The sequence below is a fragment of the Megascapheus bottae genome, chromosome 12 (genome assembly GCF_031878675.1).
Source record: "Megascapheus bottae isolate mThoBot1 chromosome 12, mThoBot2.hap1, whole genome shotgun sequence".
NCBI lineage: Eukaryota > Metazoa > Chordata > Mammalia > Rodentia > Geomyidae > Megascapheus > Megascapheus bottae.
In genome coordinates, this window is record NC_143520.1 from 707,192 (window position 1) to 725,895 (window position 18,704).

The 18,704-nt window shown below is 38.7% G+C and overlaps 1 long non-coding RNA gene and 1 pseudogene across 2 annotated transcripts in view; both read right to left on the reverse strand.

Moving 5' to 3' along the window:
• Positions 1–701: 701 nt before the first annotated feature.
• On the reverse strand, positions 702–1,567 carry LOC150056085 (eukaryotic translation initiation factor 2 subunit 1 pseudogene; annotated as a pseudogene).
• A 5,890-nt stretch (positions 1,568–7,457) lies between these two features.
• Positions 7,458–18,704, reverse strand: part of LOC150056086 (uncharacterized) — a 32,873-nt gene continuing 21,626 nt past the window's right edge. For both annotated transcript variants that reach the window (XR_016537284.1, XR_016537283.1), the window contains one exon: positions 7,458–7,620. This is a non-coding gene — a long non-coding RNA (uncharacterized LOC150056086). The remainder of the gene's footprint in view (positions 7,621–18,704) is intronic.

Sequence of the window (18,704 nt, forward strand, 5' to 3'; positions counted from 1 at the left end):
CCTTCATCTAACTACAAAGACAGTAGAATTTGTCATAGCATTAGGGGTACTTTTAACTGATGAAACAAAGAAGTCTATCATTAAATATTCAAGAAATGTATTTGATATTTACTGGAATACATTTTATATAGAAAGTTTGGGATTGCTACTGTTCTGGGTGCTGTCATAAATCTCATGGAGACACTGAACTATGAAGGGTGTAAATCTTGAGATGTAAGAAATGGACTTCACATCACTGGACGTTTTGCCTAATGGTAGAGTACTTGCCTAACATGCACGAAGACCTGGGTTCAGTTCCTTGGTACCACATACATAGAGAAAAAAAGCCGGAACTGGTGCTGTGGCTCAAGTAGTAGAGCTCTAGCCTTGAGGAAAGCCCAAGGACAGTGTTCAGGCCCAGAGTTCAAGCCCCAGGATTGGCACAAAAATTAAATAAAAAGAAATGGACAGCACAAGCCCATTTTTAAGACCATTTCTGTTTAATTGTCGCTAGTCAAATTAAGTGTGCTGGAACTACTGTATGGAAACAGCTGACATTTAGGAGGGTGTTTGACACTCTGATCTGTTGGAACATTGAAGAACTTGGAAAGAAGAAATATTTAGCTTTGAAGGTATCAATACTGGAAAACTTTCAAGTCTAGAGTGTGAAGCTAGGAAAGGCTGCTTTGTGTTGCATAAGTTGGACTCTGCTTCCCATAAAATTAATCCTCAGCTTTGGCTTCCATTTCTTGTGCATCATCAGCATCTCTAGCCACTTCAGCATTTTCTCTCTCAAGTCATTCCAGCTACCTTGTAAGTTCAGTCTCATCTGTACCTGTGACCACTTTGAGCTCTATTTGGATACTGAATATTCCCCTCTTCTCCTCAATCTTTTCTTTGATAACAGGCATAGCTTAATTGAGGATAAACAGGCCTTTAGCTCTCTCCATAGTTGTAGTCATTCCGTACCTTGGAGGAGCTATTAGATTAATCTTGATGGTCATGGTTTCCGTAGAACAATTCCACCTGCTCTCAGGGATTCTTTTACAGTATCAATGTCTTTTTAACCATCGCAAGTCACTTCAACATCTGCTCTAATTTTGACAGCCTGTGGGGGCAAACGTCTATTCATATTGTTAATGAATACTTCACATTCGTCTTCATTCAAGTCTAAGCTATCCAAAATAGATGAGTCTGAGACTGCATGCTTAAATGAATCATAGGCACCATATCCAGGTCTCTTGTACTTGTCATCAAAGACCTAAGCAGTCCTTTAAAACAGGCTTTTCAGTGGCTCATCCTTGGTGTAGTCTAGTACCTCAGCAACATGATGAAGAATTCTATCAACGGTTTTGGATTTCGTGAATTTGTCTTTGCGTTTGATTGCTTCTTCTGGAGAGACTCTTCTTTTAGACAAGTTAATATATCCTTTTCCTTTGTCCACTCTAATAACAACTACATATTCATTCCTGCCAATTCGGATGAGTTTATTCATACAACAGATATGTCTTCTGGATAATCCATTAAGAAGAATTATGCCTTCTATTGTAGTTGTATTCCAGCAAGCTGAAGCAAGTCCCCGTTTCATCATAAATGATCTTTACATCCTAAGTTAATTCCTAAGTATTTCTTTTTTGAGGCTATTGCAAAAGGAATTGCATTCCTGATTTCTTATTGTGGCATACAGGAAATCAATGATTTTTGAGAGTTAATTTTATACCCTTCTACTGGGGGCAAATGTTTTTACACTTAGGATTACTCTATGTTTGGAAAACATTGTTACTCTCAATACAAGATATTTTCTTACCAAGTAGAGACTATTACTACCCTAATTCTCACATTGTATTTATTTCTGAGCCTTTTTACTTCCTTATAGTGAAACAAAGTTTCATGTGGAGAAATAATTTTTCACTTACTCACAAACCTCTCATCACCTAAACATCACTGTGACAAAAACTTTTCTAAAACTGAAGTTTAGGATAGAGTGAGACTGAATTTTAAACAAACAAAAGTCCATTGCTTTTTTAATTACCCTGAAAGGCAGGATGTATTGTTGAGAAAGTTACTGTTCTTCATTGAAATTGTGCCATGAGTTATTTTTTTATCCATACTTTAGCAATGATATTTACTATATCTTCTCTATTATTTCTTTGTTAGATGCTTGGCTAAAGTGTGTTTGCATTCATGTATTTTCTTTCAGGTTGAAAAACAAATCACAATTTCTAATAAAGTCTTTTCATATGTAAAGTACTTGTAAAGTTAAAAAATCAGGCATTTTTTTATAATCAATGTCAGGGACATTGATTATAATCACAAGTATCTCAAATTATTAGAAGAAGGCAACTTCAGTGGAAAAACAAAGTTCAACTAAAAGAATTGCATAGTTTTGTGTTTAAGAGTTGTTTGCTTCATTTTATTTTAATTTCTTTGTTTTGTTTTGTGCTGATCCTGTGGCTTGAGTTTAGGACCTTGGATCTGTGCCTGATCAAGGCTAGCAAGCGACCTCTTGAATCACAGCTCTACTTTTAGCTTTCTGCTTGCTTGGTTTAGGTTAACTAGAGATTAAAGACCCACAAGCTTTCCTGGTTGGGCTGGATTTGAGCCACAATCCTTAGATTTCAGCTTCTGGAGTAGCTAAGATTATAGGCATGAGCCACCAGCACTTAGATGTTTTTAACAATGGGGTATAATATTCCAAAATAAGCCATAGTCTTATAAGATGCAAATATCTAATAAATGCCAAACTTTGACAAAAGTAACATTTATTTTTCCAATATTTCAAGCCTTTCATTTTAGTTGGTGTACACTTCATGCCAACTGGTTAAAAGCTCTATGTAATATATAAACTATTCCTGGCAGAATTTTTATATTGCTTTTATTATGGGTCATAACTGCTGTTCCCTTGGTAAAGTTAATATAATAGCTTAGGATTTTCTATCTCTGGATAATTACCCTGTAGGCCACTCATCTTTGCACTAATGGCCTCCTACGTATACCATACTGTGCAGTATGAATTTAATTTTTAAATAGAGAGCCCCAATGCTTCTATCCAAGGGCTACATGGAAAATTATGGAATATCACTAAATAAAATGCTTGTTTCTTTATAAAAATAAACCTTGGTGCTTTAAAAAACATGTCACATTACATCACATTACACATGTTGTGGTCTGAGGAGAAGGCTGTCACACTTAAAAGCATGTTTGTGGTTAATCAATCTTTAAAATCTGTCCCAGGACTGAGTCCACAGCTAAAATTTCAAGCCTGTCTTCTTTCACAGAAGGAGATTAAAATGTTACATAAAACCAAGTTGTACATATAAGCACATGAAATTTATCTTAAATTCTAAAATAGTGATAGTATGGAATACGCTAATTCAATTTTTTTCCTTACTACTATCTGCATCAGTGAAAATAACTCTCTCTGACATCTAGGAGGTGGTTCTGATTGGTAAGCTTAGGTGTTTCTTACTATAAGTTGTGCAATCTAATAGCTTTTCAAAATATTGTGAACATAATTCTTTATTTACTAGTCCACTGAAAGTTTTCATTTTAGTTATCCTTGAAGTGTACAAATATTCCTAAACAAGTGGCAATTTATCATGCTATGTTTTATGTGTCTACACCTTTGGCATTGCTACTGGTAAATAAACTGTATATATTTGTAAATAATTGATCTTTTTTTATTAAAGATCTTATTAACATTGATTTTTACATCATATTTCTAATGTCATGTTTAACAAACAAGTATTCAAGAAGAGAATCTCTATATACAATCATGTCTGTGGTGTGTTCATCTTATAAAGTCACCGATGTTCAAATTGAGAAAGACATCTAGATGAAGGGAGAGTGGTAATAGAAATTTCACATTGAGCAACTTTTCTGACTACCATGTAAAACACAATGAGCTGTGAGTACAAGATAGCCACAGGTGAATCCTGAATGGCTGTTTCAAGCATATCAACCCAGGTGTCTCATAAACATGTGGTTCAAAGGCTCCACAGTCTTTAATCTACAAATCTATAACTCATCAGTGCATTATGATTTAAGCAATCTACATCCAATCTGACTGTGATGGCTCACTCCTGTAATAGTGGCTAGTCAAATGGCTGGGAAGGAAAGACTGTAGTTCTAAGCAAGGTCAAGGAGGAAACACCATAAGACTCAGTGACAATGCCCAGGACCTGAGTTCAAATCCTAAAACTAGCACGTGCATGCACATGCACGCACATGCACACACACACACACACACACACACACACACACACACACATGTATGCTATTAAAATTTCCACTCAAATCCTTGGTAAAATTTTCCTCAAATCATAATACCCACTTATGTCTTTTTACTTTAATATCACTGTTCAATATTCTGGATTAAATTTTTCTCAAACATTTTGTGCTAAGGGACATGACTGAATAGTTTATGATTTGCAGATAACCTCCTCCCCTTTTTCTCCTCCTACTTCATCTATAAGCCTTCAAAAAAAATCTAAGAAAAAGTAATTTTTGGCTCACAAGGCAAACAAAGAAACCCAAAGAACTAAACCTGACCTTTACGATGTTATGAAAGATCTCCTGGAGTTCCTATAATATAGAGTATTTTGTCAATGTTTATTCCTCTGGGACATTTTTATCTTGTTTCATTGCAAATATCTTCCTTCTGAGTTCGTAAATTTGCTCTCTGTAAGATCTCCCGCCAAATATCTAGTCTCTAGAACAGTGGCAATGTCAACATCTTTATGGTCAGCTCCCTCTTCTGCATCTCCATTTACATTCTACACACCCTGTACCTTGTTTGTCAGCATGATCACTTTTCATTTTCTTTACTGCACTTCCATCTTTGTTGACCATTTTTCTCATCCTGTCATCTATTTTTTAAACTATCATATGGGTAAATCTGTGAGATAGTCAGTCCTCCTGTAGACTTCACTGTGCATGAACTAAATAACAGATGCAAAATCCAATAACTGAGGCTCTAACAGAAGTGACTTAGTTCCTGATATGAATCTATTTCTTCATAATGGGGTGTGTGTGTGTATATATATTTCTGCATGTTTACCTGGGAATGGATAGCAGTGACACTCATGCCTAATACAAGTACTCACTCAACTTTACACCATGACTAAAATTTAAATTTTTCTTTTGAGAAATATTTTCTTAAAATGAAATAACTTAAAATGAAATTCTAAAAATTGAGGGTTTAATATACAATATCATTTCCTTTCTTGAAAAACTTATTTTGCCTCTTAAAAATAATACTGTTTGGGGGCTGGGAATGTGAACTAATGGTAGAGTGGTTGCCTAATATGCAGGAAGCCCTAAGTTCGATTCCTCACTGCCACATATACAAAAAAGCTGGAGGTGGTTTTGTGGCTCAAGTGGTAGAGCTGTAGCCTTGAGAAAGCTAAAGGTCAGTACACAGGCTCTGAGTTCAAATCCAGAACTGGCAAAAATATGTTTGCTTCTAGAATTATTTCAGTTTATCTAAAATATAAGTATATTCATAGGATTAAAATAAGATTAAATTTTGTTTCTTTCAGTTCTGAAATAAATGGGTCACTAAAGTTCAGAACATCTTTAAACATAATATAGACATGCAGTAAATACTAAAGTTGCTAACCACTTACAATTTTTTAACTAGATAATTTTTAGAGTTTTTTTGGATGAGGGAGGATCACTTGAACACTGTCCCTGAGTTGCTTTTGCTCAAGGCTTAGCACTCTATCACTTGAGCCACACATCCATTTCTGGTCTTTTATTAGTTTATTTGGAATAACCATTTACAGATTTTCATGCTTTGGCTTGTTTCAAACTATGATCCTCAGATCTCAGCCTCCTGAAGTAGCTCAATTTACGGGAAAGAGATACCAGAACCTAGCTTGTTATAGATTATCATCAGTACATGTTTACCTCGTTCCTCATAGTTGGTCCATGTTATGCATTATCCATAGAATTATATTTTATACATTATTTCCCTATTAGTGGAAAAATATTCTTTAGTCTATTTATTCTGTCGTATGTAAAATAAAACATTACATATCATAAATATACATATTTATGCACATATATTATTTATATTACATAGTTTGGAATTTTTTAATAAATAAATGATTGATGATTCTGTCCATTGCCATAAGCCTATCGTATTGTTTATGTTATTAATATTATGAATGTATATTTTGAAAATTTGTCTCACTCAACCTGCTGCAAATACATTTACATTAAATAGTTACATATATATTTAACTTGAAAATATATTTGATCATGAGATTAATAACAAAATAACTCACATACTGATAATAGCTCCTATAAGAAATAATTTACAGGTTATTTAATTTGCAACATCATAGTCTTAGCAAATATCTAACAATATAAGGAGAGTTATATGTGAAATTTATAGTAATACACACAAATGTGACTGATTTTCCTCTAGTAATTTGTAAGGTCAGTTTTTTAGCAATAATTAAACATTACAAAAATTGTATCATGTAAATTGAGAATTATTTTAATTGCATGTTTAACTATATAATTAAACATTATTTCCTCTTTATCATGATTTGAGATATATTCACTAATTTTAATGTTTCCTCTATTTTATTATTGCTTTGCCTTCTATTTTCATTCTTTTTGTTCTAAAATGTATTAGAATAATGAATTTATCCATATTTTAGAGGAAATCAATCATAATCTATTTACAGCCCTCTAAAGCAGTGTACAATATTCTTGTACATCTCATGACCTTTCCTTGGGATAAAATACATTTGTCATTATCTAGAATACACAACTAAAGTATGATTTGAAATGACAAGAACAAATATTTGTTCAGTCCATGTGAAAAGTGAAACTAAAGAACATGACTATAATGATATGTATAAGGATTTGTTTAAAAATAATCTGTTTTTGCTCTTTAACTGACTCCTTGCCTGTCATTTGATAGCAAGAGCTCTTTTAATCAAATATTGCTTTACTTCTTTACTCTCCAAGGCCAATGTAGCTAAAATAAGTTGCATGTAGCTAAAATAAGTTGCAGCTGTGAAGATCTTTGTCTGGATAGAAGCAAATGCAGCGATTAGATTTTAACTGAGCTGTCCTTGGGCATCTGGACATGTAGAGCTGCCAGCAGGAAACCTCCCAGGTTAATGAGTCCTCCATGTGAATGTTTCGGCAAACATCTACAGGATTTCTAGAGAAGGCAATTACATTTGTAAAGTTTGCTGGGAAATGCATTTTCAGAATAAAACAATTTTCTAGTTGGTTTATTTGTTTCCATGCTATTATAATATTCTCATTGACATATATAACATATTTCAGGGTTGAGAAAATTAAATATTTGTAATTATAAATTAACTATATGAAATTAAGCTTCATAAATCAAATTTAGAATAGTGTAGGTTGCTTTTGAGGGAAGATTTGAAAAAGATGTTCTTGCTTTTACATATTTTTTTTACCTTGAAACAAATAGTTATCAGGAGAACAAATGGAAAAAACTAATTTTAATACAAAAACAATTGTTCTCAATACTGAGATTTAGCCGCTTGAAGGCATTTCTTTTCTTCCAAAAATCACTACTGCATCCTTTTCTTCAGTACAAACTGAGTAAGAGATTTTCTTGGACGATGGAACAAATCATTTTATGGAGGTCTGTAATCAAAAAAATATAGAAGTTGCATGTCATTTTTGACAGAAATGGACATTAATCCTTTACACATTCTGTAATATATTATAAATTCATAATTCTTAGTCATTTCTCTAACATAAGTTTTGAAAGATATATAACTTCTTGGGGATTGACCTCTTGGGAACTGTCCTTGAGCATTTATGCTTAAGGCTGGCACTTTACCATTTGGAGCCATACCTCCACCTTTTGGTAGTTAACTGGGAATGAGTCCCATGGATTCTTCTGCCTAAGCTGGCTTTCAATCACAATCCCTGTATCTCAAACTCCTGAGGAACTAGGGCTAAAGATGTCTGTGTATACCTATTAAGTTAAGCTCCTAATAATTGAAAAGATTGTATTTTAAAAGGATACTAACATTAAAAGATTTTTCATTCTTTAAAGTCTTCTGATTGCTTTAATTTTTTTCTGATTTAGCTCCAATAATAAATTACGTAGCCATTTGCATTTGCTAGGCAGGCACCATTAAAGCATGCCCAGTATTTTCTTTCTCTTCTACATGAGCTTCTACATGGTTAGAGAGAATCCCATTTAGAGTACTTCTATCTTACAACTGTCTTTTTATCTGTTTCTCTGTCAAATAATCATTACTCTTATTTGGAAGAATAACACTGGACTAGTGTGTGTGTGTGTGTGTGTGTGTGTGTGTGTGTGTGTGTGTGTGTGCGTGTGTGTATGCCTGCGCATGTGCATGCATGAGTGTGTTACTTTTGCTTTGAGTACACATTTCATAAACCATTTACATAATATTTAGATTCTTATGAATCTGTATGCTTATAGAAAAGTCATGTAACTAAAGACACTAACATAACTGTAATATATCAACATATCATTTAGCTTTTTATATCTGGTTAAAAATTCCAAATTTGCAACAAAGTAGTTTAGGATAGAGCTACTTTCTCATTTTTCTCTGCTTGATTCAATTTTCAGACTTCTAAACAATGGTTTCTGACTTATCAACTTTTTTTCTTTCCATTAACAACAGCATTTATTTAAACATAAAATGTGGGAATAGGTTAGTTTCTTGTATGAAAGCATTCCTTTTTATAGTTATCTGTGTATAAGCAAGAAATAAACAGTCACTGCCTGTGTGATAAATCTACACTGTTATGAATGCCTAATTTCCTCTGACAACTAATTTGCTTTTGAAATATTATCCTCCTTACATAATAACTAGAAAATGTAACTGGTACAGTAAAGTACAAATAGCTGAATGTATTCAATGGCAAAATACTTTGACACTGTTGGGGACTGACTGTGGGGTCAGTGACCTTGGACCCGCACAATTGAGTACACAAGGAAGTAAGCTCTTATCATGATTTTGGGCTGTGTCAATAGCTTCTCATTTAACCTGTTTGGGACTTGATAGCTTCTCATTCAACCTATTTCAGACTTGATACTGTTTGTACGAATGTAGCCCCTGGCAGTTCCCTAGTTTAAAGATGTGTATTTAAGATTGAGAACTGGAAATAAACAGGGCTACGGTCTTGGGCGACAGGCTTCTTAAGCTGTGGCTCCTGATTTGGGCGGTAGCCCTCCTGAACCCCATCTGTTTGTCTCTCTTCTAATTTTTCCTAGTCCTTGCCCCCTATTTCAGGAACCCCAATCTGCGAACCCTGGTTTGCTGCCGGTTGGCCCCGGCATCTGGCGCCCGAACAGGGACCCTGAAAATCTGGGACGAAGGTGAAGGACCCCTCCCTGTGGTGAGTAACACATCGTAGGACTATTAAGAGAAGATCTTAAGAGAGTGTATAGTCAGGAGTAAAAATTATGGGTCAAGCTAATAGCCATGGGTTATTTCTACCGATCTTAACAGGCCTATTTGAAGCCCACGGAACGCGGGTGGAAAAAGGGGTGCTTCAGAGCTTCCTACAGTTTGTCGAGGAGGCATGCCCGAGGTCTATAGAGGAGGAATTCCAAAAAGCCTGGCAGCGGATAGGAAAAAGAATTCTAGATTATTATGATGTATATGGCCCCGAGAAGACCCCAATAGAGGCTGCTACTGTATGGAGTTTAGTAAGTGAATACATAGATCCTCTACATGAAAATGCTGAACTTAATCTTGAATTAAGGGAACTTTATGAGTTAAAGGACCCTTCTGAAGAACCTGAGGCTGAGCCATATGCCGCAGCCCAAGAGAGTCTAAGTGAGATCTTGCAAAGGGAACAACAACCAGTAGATATTGAGTATCAGAATTCAGGTCTGAATACCAAGGAGGAAAGTTATGATGAGTCATTGGAGGGCCGGGTGGCTACGATAGAGAAGAAGTTAGAAGAAATGCTACATCTTCTATCGAAAATGGGGACAGAGCAGAGAGCCCCCCAGAAGTAGGAAAGAGATATGACCCTCAGGCCACTATGGTGTCTGATTCTAAACCTTACCCCTCACACCCACCGCCTCCGGCTGCAGCCTTACGGCCTCAATCCCTTTCTCAACCTTTAGGCAAGCCTAAAGGCCCTAGCAACAAGTCCCTTTTAACAGGCACCACAACCAGGCACAGTGCATCGCAATTAAACCTGACTCAGGCTGCTAGAGAGAGGGAAGGTATTTCAGGGCCTCGATGCTTCCCTAGTTTAGTTGATCATGATGAACAAGTATACCATCAGCCTGTTCCTGTTAAACTATTACAGGATTTAAAAAATGCCTGCTCCCAATATGGGCCAACTGCCCCTTTTACTCAAGTAATATTGGAGGCCGCGTGTGCTGGTATTGCATGCCCAAATGACTGGAAGCGGCTTGCCAGAGCATGCCTTAGTGCAGGAGAGTACTTATTATGGGAGACAGAGTTCACTGCACAGTGTCGGGCTAAAATTGAAACAAATAGGTCTAAGAACCTGCCTTACACTGTTGATCAGTTGTTAGGAGAGGGAACCTATAAAAACACCGAAGATCAATTGGGTTATGCAAAGGAGGCCTATTTACAAATAAATGCTGCGGCGAGAGAGGCTTGGAAAAAGTTACGCAATTCCAATCGTACAAAAAATCTAGTAGAAGTTAAACAGGGACCGAATGAACCTTATCTAGAATTTTTGTCTCGATTAATGGAGACTGCAGACTGCCTAGTACAAGATGAGAATGCAAGGGAGAGTATAGTTAGACACATAGCCTATGAAAATGCCAACGCCGCCTGTCAGGCGGCTATCAGACCCCATAGGAATAAGGGAGGAATCACGGACTTTATTTCACTGTGTGCTGATATTGGACCCTCCCATGTACAAGGCCTTACTTTAGCCGCCGCTCCTCAAGGAAAGACTGTTACTGAGTCTCTAAAATATAGAGGTCAGCGGCATTCTCGGGATGCTAGACCCCCAGGGCGTTGCTTTTCTTGTGGACAAATAGGACATTGGATGACGCAATGCCCACGCCAGGCCAGGCAAAAGAGAGAAAAATCACCTGGCACATGTCCACGCTGTGGTAAAGGGAAGCACTGGGCTAAAGATTGCAGGTCAAGAACAGATCGCAATGGCCGCCCGCTTTCGGGAAACTGGAGAGGGGGCCAGCCCCTGGCCCCGCAAAACCATGGGGCAGTCCCTCCCTCTTCTCGGCCACAAGTGCATCTTCTAACAACCCCCCAAGATCAGTCTCCAGCCTCCTCCGTGCCACCCCAGGCAGTGCAGGATTGGACCTCTGTTCCTCCACCTGCTCAGTATTGACCCCAGAGATGGGGACACAAGCTCTCCCCACAGGGGTCTTCGGTCCCCTTCCCCCAGGAGTGGCTGGATTGCTGTTAGGGCGAAGTAGCTCAGCCCTTAAAGGGATACAGATTACACCTGGCAAAATTGACCAGGATTTTACTGGAGAAATCAAAGTTATGGCCTCTGCCCCGAAACACGTGGTATCGATCCCAGCCGGTCAAAAATTAGCACAATTAATACTTGTGCCTTTACCTCCCGGGGAGACTGCTAATTCCCCATGTGGACAGAGAGGATTTAGATCTTCTGATATCTATTGGGTCCAAAGCATAAAACAAGAGAGGCCTGAGATGACTATATTTATACAAGAAAAGCCCTTTAAAGGAATATTAGACACAGGAGCAGATGTGTCTGTGATATCTAAAAAACATTGGCCAACCCAATGGCCCCTGACAACCTCTATGACTTCCCTACAGGGGGTTGGGCAAGCAACTGACCCACAGCAGAGCAGTGCGATCCTTGTTTGGAGAGATGAGGAAGGGCACTCTGGTCATTTTCAGCCATTTGTCTTGGATCATCTGCCAATTAATTTATGGGGTCGTGATATCATGGAAAAAATGGGAGTGTATATGTTTAGTCCTAGTGCTGCGGTCACTAAGCAGTTACTTGATCAAGGCCTCCTCCCCTTTAGGGGACTAGGCCGAGCAGCACAGGGGGAGCTAGAGCCACTCCAACCCCAGTCTCACCCTACGAGACAAGGATTAGGGTATCCCTTGACGGGAGCTGTCGTTTGCCCTCCCCCTCATGCTGATCCCATAAATTGGCTCTCTGAACAACCGGTATGGGTTGAACAGTGGCCTCTTTCACTAGAAAAGATCATTGCAGTACAGCAGCTGGTACAGGAACAGCTGGACTTGGGGCATGTGGCCCCTTCTAACTCTCCATGGAACTCTCCAATTTTTGTTATAAAGAAAAAGTCAGGTAAATGGAGGCTGTTACAGGATTTGAGGAAAGTGAACGCCACCATGGAACTGATGGGAGCCCTACAGCCTGGCTTGCCTTCACCCATGGCAATCCCAAAGGATACTTATAAGATTATTATAGATTTGAAGGATTGTTTCTATACTATACCCCTGGCGCCCCAAGACTGTAAGCGCTTTGCCTTCAGCGTCCCCTCTGTTAATTTTAAAGAACCCATGAAGCGATATCACTGGCTTGTGCTCCCACAGGGCATGGCAAATAGCCCAACTTTATGTCAAAGTTTTGTAGCTAGAGCCATTTCTTCCACTCGTGAAAAATTTTCTTCTGTTTATATTGTTCATTATATGGATGACATCTTGTTGGCTTGTTCTGACCCTATCGTCGTACGACAAGCCTTTGGACAACTAAAGCAAGATCTGAGCCTCTTTGGCCTTATAATAGCAGCTGAAAAGGTTCAGGAACATCCCCCTTTTACATATCTAGGCCATATATTAGGCCCACACTATTTTAAAAGCCAAAAAATACAATTAAAAACTTCACACTTAAGAACTCTTCATGATTTTCAGCAATTCTTAGGAGATATAAATTGGCTTCGGCCTTATCTAAAGCTCTCCACAGGAGAGTTAAAACCCCTTTTTGATCTCTTAAAAGGAGATACCAACCCTACATCCTTGCGCGAATTAAATCCTGACGCCAGGAGGGCCATCCAAATTGTAGAAAAGGCAATTTCCCAGCAACAAGTGACCTATTGTGACTATTCTAAACCATGGGGAGTTTATATTTTAGCTACTTCTCACTCCCCAACTGCTGTATTGTGGCAGGATGGCCCACTTTTATGGCTTTATCTACCATCAACACCCGGCAAAGTGCTGACCCCCTACTACGAATTGGTAGCTAATTTGATACATATGTGCCGAGTGGATTCCCGTAAATATTTAGGTCAGGAACCTCATTTTATCTGTGTCCCATATAATCTACAACAACAAGATTGGCTATTCACCCATTGTGATTCTTGGGCCATTGCTTGGGCCAATTATACGGGGAAAATTTTGCATCACTACCCGTCTAACAAACTTCTCCAATTTGCTGCGTGTCATACGTTTCTATTTCCTTCCATAGTACAGGCCTCGCCTTTATCTTCTGCTGCTTTGGTATTTACAGATGGATCCTCTAATGGAAAAGCTGCTTTGACCATTAATGGGAAAACTCAATCTTGGGTTACGGGTTTTTCCTCCGCCCAAGAGGTGGAATTAGAGGCTCTTTTACAAGCACTCGTCCTGTTACAAGACGAGCCCTTTAACTTATACTCAGACAGTCAATATGTAATTCGTGCTCTTCAAGTCATAGAAACTGTTCCCTTTATTGGAACTACTAACTCCAATATTCAGACCCAATTTCGCCAAGTACAAACTTTGCTTTGTTCTCGCAACCACCCCTGTTTTTTTGGCTTTGTTTGAGCTCACACTAATCTTCCTGGCCCTTTAAGTGAGGGCAATGCAGTTACTGACTCAGCCACCAGAGTTTACTTAACTCAGGTTGAACTTGCTAAGCAGTCACATGCCATCCATCATCAAAACAGCCGAGCCTTGCGCCGACAGTTTAAATTATCTAGAGAAGCGGCACGTCAAATAGTTAAGACTTGCTCCAACTGTGTCCCTTTTTCAACAGCCCCCCATTTAGGTATAAATCCACGAGGACTGCTTTCTAATCACATTTGGCAGATGGATGTCGCGCATGTTCCATCATTTGGCCGATTAAAATATGTTCATGTTACTGTAGATACTTATTCTAATTTTATCTTGGCCACCCCCTTGCTGGGGAAGCCACTAAACATTGTATTTCTCACTGCATTCGATGCTTTGCTGTGATGGGGATTCCCTCGCAAATAAAAACAGATAATGGCCCTGGCTATGCAAGCCGAGCATTTCAATCCTTCTGCCATTCCTATAATATCACTCATATTACAGGCATTCCTTACAATCCTCAAGGTCAAGGCATCATGGAGAGAGCTAATGGATTATTAAAACATCAAATTGCTAAAATACAGAAAGGAGAGTCGTATCCCGCTACCCCTGTGAATATACTTAATCATGCTTTATTTGTTTTAAATTTTTTGAATTTGGATTCAAATAATTTATCTGCTGCTCAGCGATTCTGGGAAAAAAGAGAGCAGCGTGCTTTTGCCTTAGTAAAGTGGAAGGATCCCCTAACTGGTGCTTGGCATGGACCCGATCCTGTTCTAACCTGGGGTCGAGGGCATGTATGTGTTTTTTCACAAGGAGAAAATGACGCCCGCTGGCTGCCTGAACGCTGCGTTCGGATCGTGGAGAGTGACAGTGGCCATCCAAGCAGCGACTCACTGGGCCTACACCCCCAACCCTCCAGTGGTGCATCCTGCGACGTGGGAAGGACCTGAGTTATTTGTGCATGTCAATTGGGACTGCTACTGATCCACTTGTTCCACACATTCATATGAGCTGTGTTTCTCCTCCTTTTACTATTATGTAGGGACCTTTTAACATATTCATTGACTCTACACAATTTAATATGTGACATTATTTTGTCTTTACCATCCCTCTTCTTAATAACCTTTTTGTAAAAGATGCCCAGGTGAAAAGCAAAGGCCTCCAGAGGTAAGTAGAAGTCGGCCGACCCCCTTGTATGTCTGCGTTTTATTTTATTTTATTTTTGTTTGTTTGTTTGAAAAGGTGCACTGTGGGCCTAAAACAGAGGCCTGGGTGGTCAAGGGACGCCTTGACCCCCCCCTCCCCTTCTGAGTTTCTTGTCGATAACAAGGCATACCTGAGAGTCCCACCAGCAAGACATGTCTAAATCTAAAAATAACTGTTTGGTGAAAACATTCATTTGAGCTCATGTTTTTTGTGTTAAGTGTATCTGATTGAGTCCAATTTTCTTGTTATATGTCAATGTCTGATTATTTAAAAGTCTCCGTTTCTCTGTCTTGTTCGTGTTACATGTTTTTCCTTGTCCAGTTTTGTCTTTAAAATTGGTACCATTTCTAAGTATGGATCCTTATGGGTTTTCTGTGCATACTCAAGCACACATCCTTGTTATTTTTTTGAACATTTCTGGGCCTAGCATGGCCGCTCCCCCATGTCTGCAGTTGTAACAAGCCCTGGAAAAATAAATTCCAGCTAAGTTGCCTTGCAAAAAGTTTTGTTTTGAACTTGGTTCTCATCTGTAAGAGTAAAATTGGCAAAACTCTCTTGACACAAACTTCCGGAAATTAAACGGCCGATATTAATTTTGTGCGCTTTATGATCTTTGAGTATGAATGTGTGTGAATGAGTGAGTGAACATGTTCAGGGTTAAATTGTCAGCATGCTGTATAAAACAATGGATAAATTTATACTTAAAGACAATTGGGTAAATCTAAGCTTAAAACTTCAACAAAAATATTAGGTTTGAATGTTTACTATGCCTCAAAGGATTATTGCATTGTCTTAAAGAAAAACTGGTAAATATTTTTCTAGATCCTGAAATCTGCATTTTATTGCAAGGCATACAGCTGTTTACACTGTAAACATTGTATCCTGTTTAGCACAGAGGTATTAGGGAATTTGGGATTTATTACCTTAAGTTAAAATTTGGAGACATGTATTAGAGATTTAAATGTAAAATTGTTCATTAACGTCAGAAACTTTGTCTGTCTGTCTTTTCTTGCAAACTGACACTAGAAATCTAATGGTAAAATGTGGATAATGTGATTAGTATTTTAAAGGAATGTTTAAAGGTTTATCTCTGTATGATTTGGTTTCATGTTACTGGATTGCTTCTAAAAGGAGGCCTGAAGGCAAAGGGCGTTCCTTGAGCCCAAGGAGACCTGGAGAAAAGGGAGTGCCTTGAGCCCTTAAAGGTTTTTCAAATGCAAATGAAGACTAAAATGTTAAGTGTTTAAGTTTAAAAAGTGTAAACGTTTTAAAGAACATTAGAATTGGGTTTCTGAATAATATTTGAAAGTGAAGTTGTCTTAAATGTTTTAAGAAAGAGAAAAAGGGAAAATCAGGACTACCAAAATAACTTCCAGCTAGCCCATGGAGAAGTACAGCAATCCTTATTCAGATGTAACTTTGGCTTTTACCAGGTTCTAGGTAAGCTCATGCTTAGAGACTATTTCTGTGTTGACCACCTTGTTGCTTTAATTGGAGTAACGTGGCCTTTTGTAGGACTCACTGATCTGAAAACTGCAGTTCTGAGCCAACCCCGGGCAAAGCAAAGTCCCTGTGAGACTGTGGTGTCTAATCTGGCAGCAGAGTGCTAATTGAGGCAGAGTTGCTTTGGAGCTCAAAGTGGCAGAGTGCTAGCCTTGAGCTGGAGAGCTGAGGGACAGTACCCAGACCCCGAGTTCAAGTCCAGCAACCAAGCAAGTGAAATGCCCAGGGGATGTTTATCCCTGTGTGGAGAGACACTACTGGGACAATGAAGTATCCAGATGCAGAAAGCCTCTGCGGTGATGGCAGAGATGGTGTCAGATCCTAGAGTCACTCGTGCTTGGCCATTCAATATTATTCAGAGCCGGGAGGTCATAGAATAGTTTGTAAGCATGCCTTACTAATGCCCATGCCTTTCATAACTGGGCAGGAACTTGTCAATCATCTGTGATAGTGGTAGTTTAAAGTTCTAACTGAGTAAAGTTTGATTTGACTCCAGCCACAAATTCAGGAAAGTTTGTGGATCTGACAACTAAAGCATTGTTTAAGGTTGCAGAGATTTAGTTCCCCAGACAATCAGGAAAATGCCTTGAACCTGGTGCGCTGGCCAGCACGGGTCTACTTCTGCACGGGCATGATTTTCAACACCTCGTCTTTGAGAGACGCCCCCAGGAAGAAGTCGATGATCTCAGACTCCTTGTTGGGAAGGGAGAAACAGATAGATCTCCTCCAAAGACTTGATCTTCATGTCCTTAACCAGGCGGCCCAGCTTGGTGATGGGGATCCATTCCTTGTCTTCGGCTTTGCCTCCGCGAGCCCCGCGGCCGCGCCCCGGCCTCTCCCAGGACCGCGACCTCGGCCCCGGAGGCCACTACCGAAGCCTCCTCGGAAGCCGCCGAGGCCTCCGGGCCCTCCCGCTGCACCGGTGTCGTCCGCCATTTGGTGTCTTCCCGGAGAAGAGAATTAGACCAAGGGACCAAAGTCATTTTTGGAAAATGTGACAGGATAATTAGGGGTATAGAAAAGAGTAAAAATTGCACTTGTGTTTCTTTTAAAATAAAGACGGGGGAGATGTTGGGGACTGACTGTGGGGTCAGTGACCGTGACTGTGGGGTCAGTGACCTTGGACCCGCACAATTGAGTACACAAGGAAGTAAGCTCTTATCATGATTTTGGGCTGTGTCAATAGCTTCTCATTTAACCTGTTTGGGACTTGATAGCTTCTCATTCAACCTATTTCAGACTTGATACTGTTTGTACGAATGTAGCCCCTGGCAGTTCCCTAGTTTAAAGATGTGTATTTAAGATTGAGAACTGGAAATAAACAGGGCTACGGTCTTGGGCGACAGGCTTCTTAAGCTGTGGCTCCTGATTTGGGCGGTAGCCCTCCTGAACCCCATCTGTTTGTCTCTCTTCTAATTTTTCCTAGTCCTTGCCCCCTATTTCAGGAACCCCAATCTGCGAACCCTGGTTTGCTGCCGGTTGGCCCCGGCATGACACTATTGGGATTTTTTCCAAAATAATACCTCAAGACAAATACTAATTGACTACTATGAGAGAAGATAAAATTAAGGTTACTTACTTGTTCATATCTGATGTTTTCTGCTCCTGTGTGTACATCCTACACATTTTATCATCTTGTGTTGATTTATTTAGAACAGAAACTGTAACCTCGTTGTTAATCACTTTTACAATAATATATGTATATAGAGAGATATATTTAAAAATTAAAAACAGACTGTGAACTGGAGAATATTTGCATAATACAGAAGTCAGAGGAGCATTTTATTATGCACAGGCTCAACATAAGAGTAGAATGAGTGTATCCCAACATACACAATTAGACTTCCATTCTTTTTTTGCCCCAAAAGAATTCCTTTTAATCTCCATCACTTTGGAAAGAAATTTACTTAATGCCATGTATTACTTCTGGTTTTTAGAAAAAATTGTTTTATTTGCCTGTTTTTATTTTTAAATTAATTGACCAAGGATTTTTGTGTTTTTAATTTGCTATGATAGTTTAAAGATAATTTAAAGCAGTAACTCATGACAGAGTTTCAAAATAAGATCCATTTGGAGGTCTATTTCTCCTAGCAATACAAATTTCCAACTGATAAGGACACAAATAGGAATTACAGGAATAGATTCTTAAAGATGGTACCTGGATGGAGAAGTATTTATCATCAAGGCATTCTATCATTTTACTCAGGTTGTTGCTTGAATACATATTTAAAACTATTAAGACAAATAGAGTATAGAGAAATG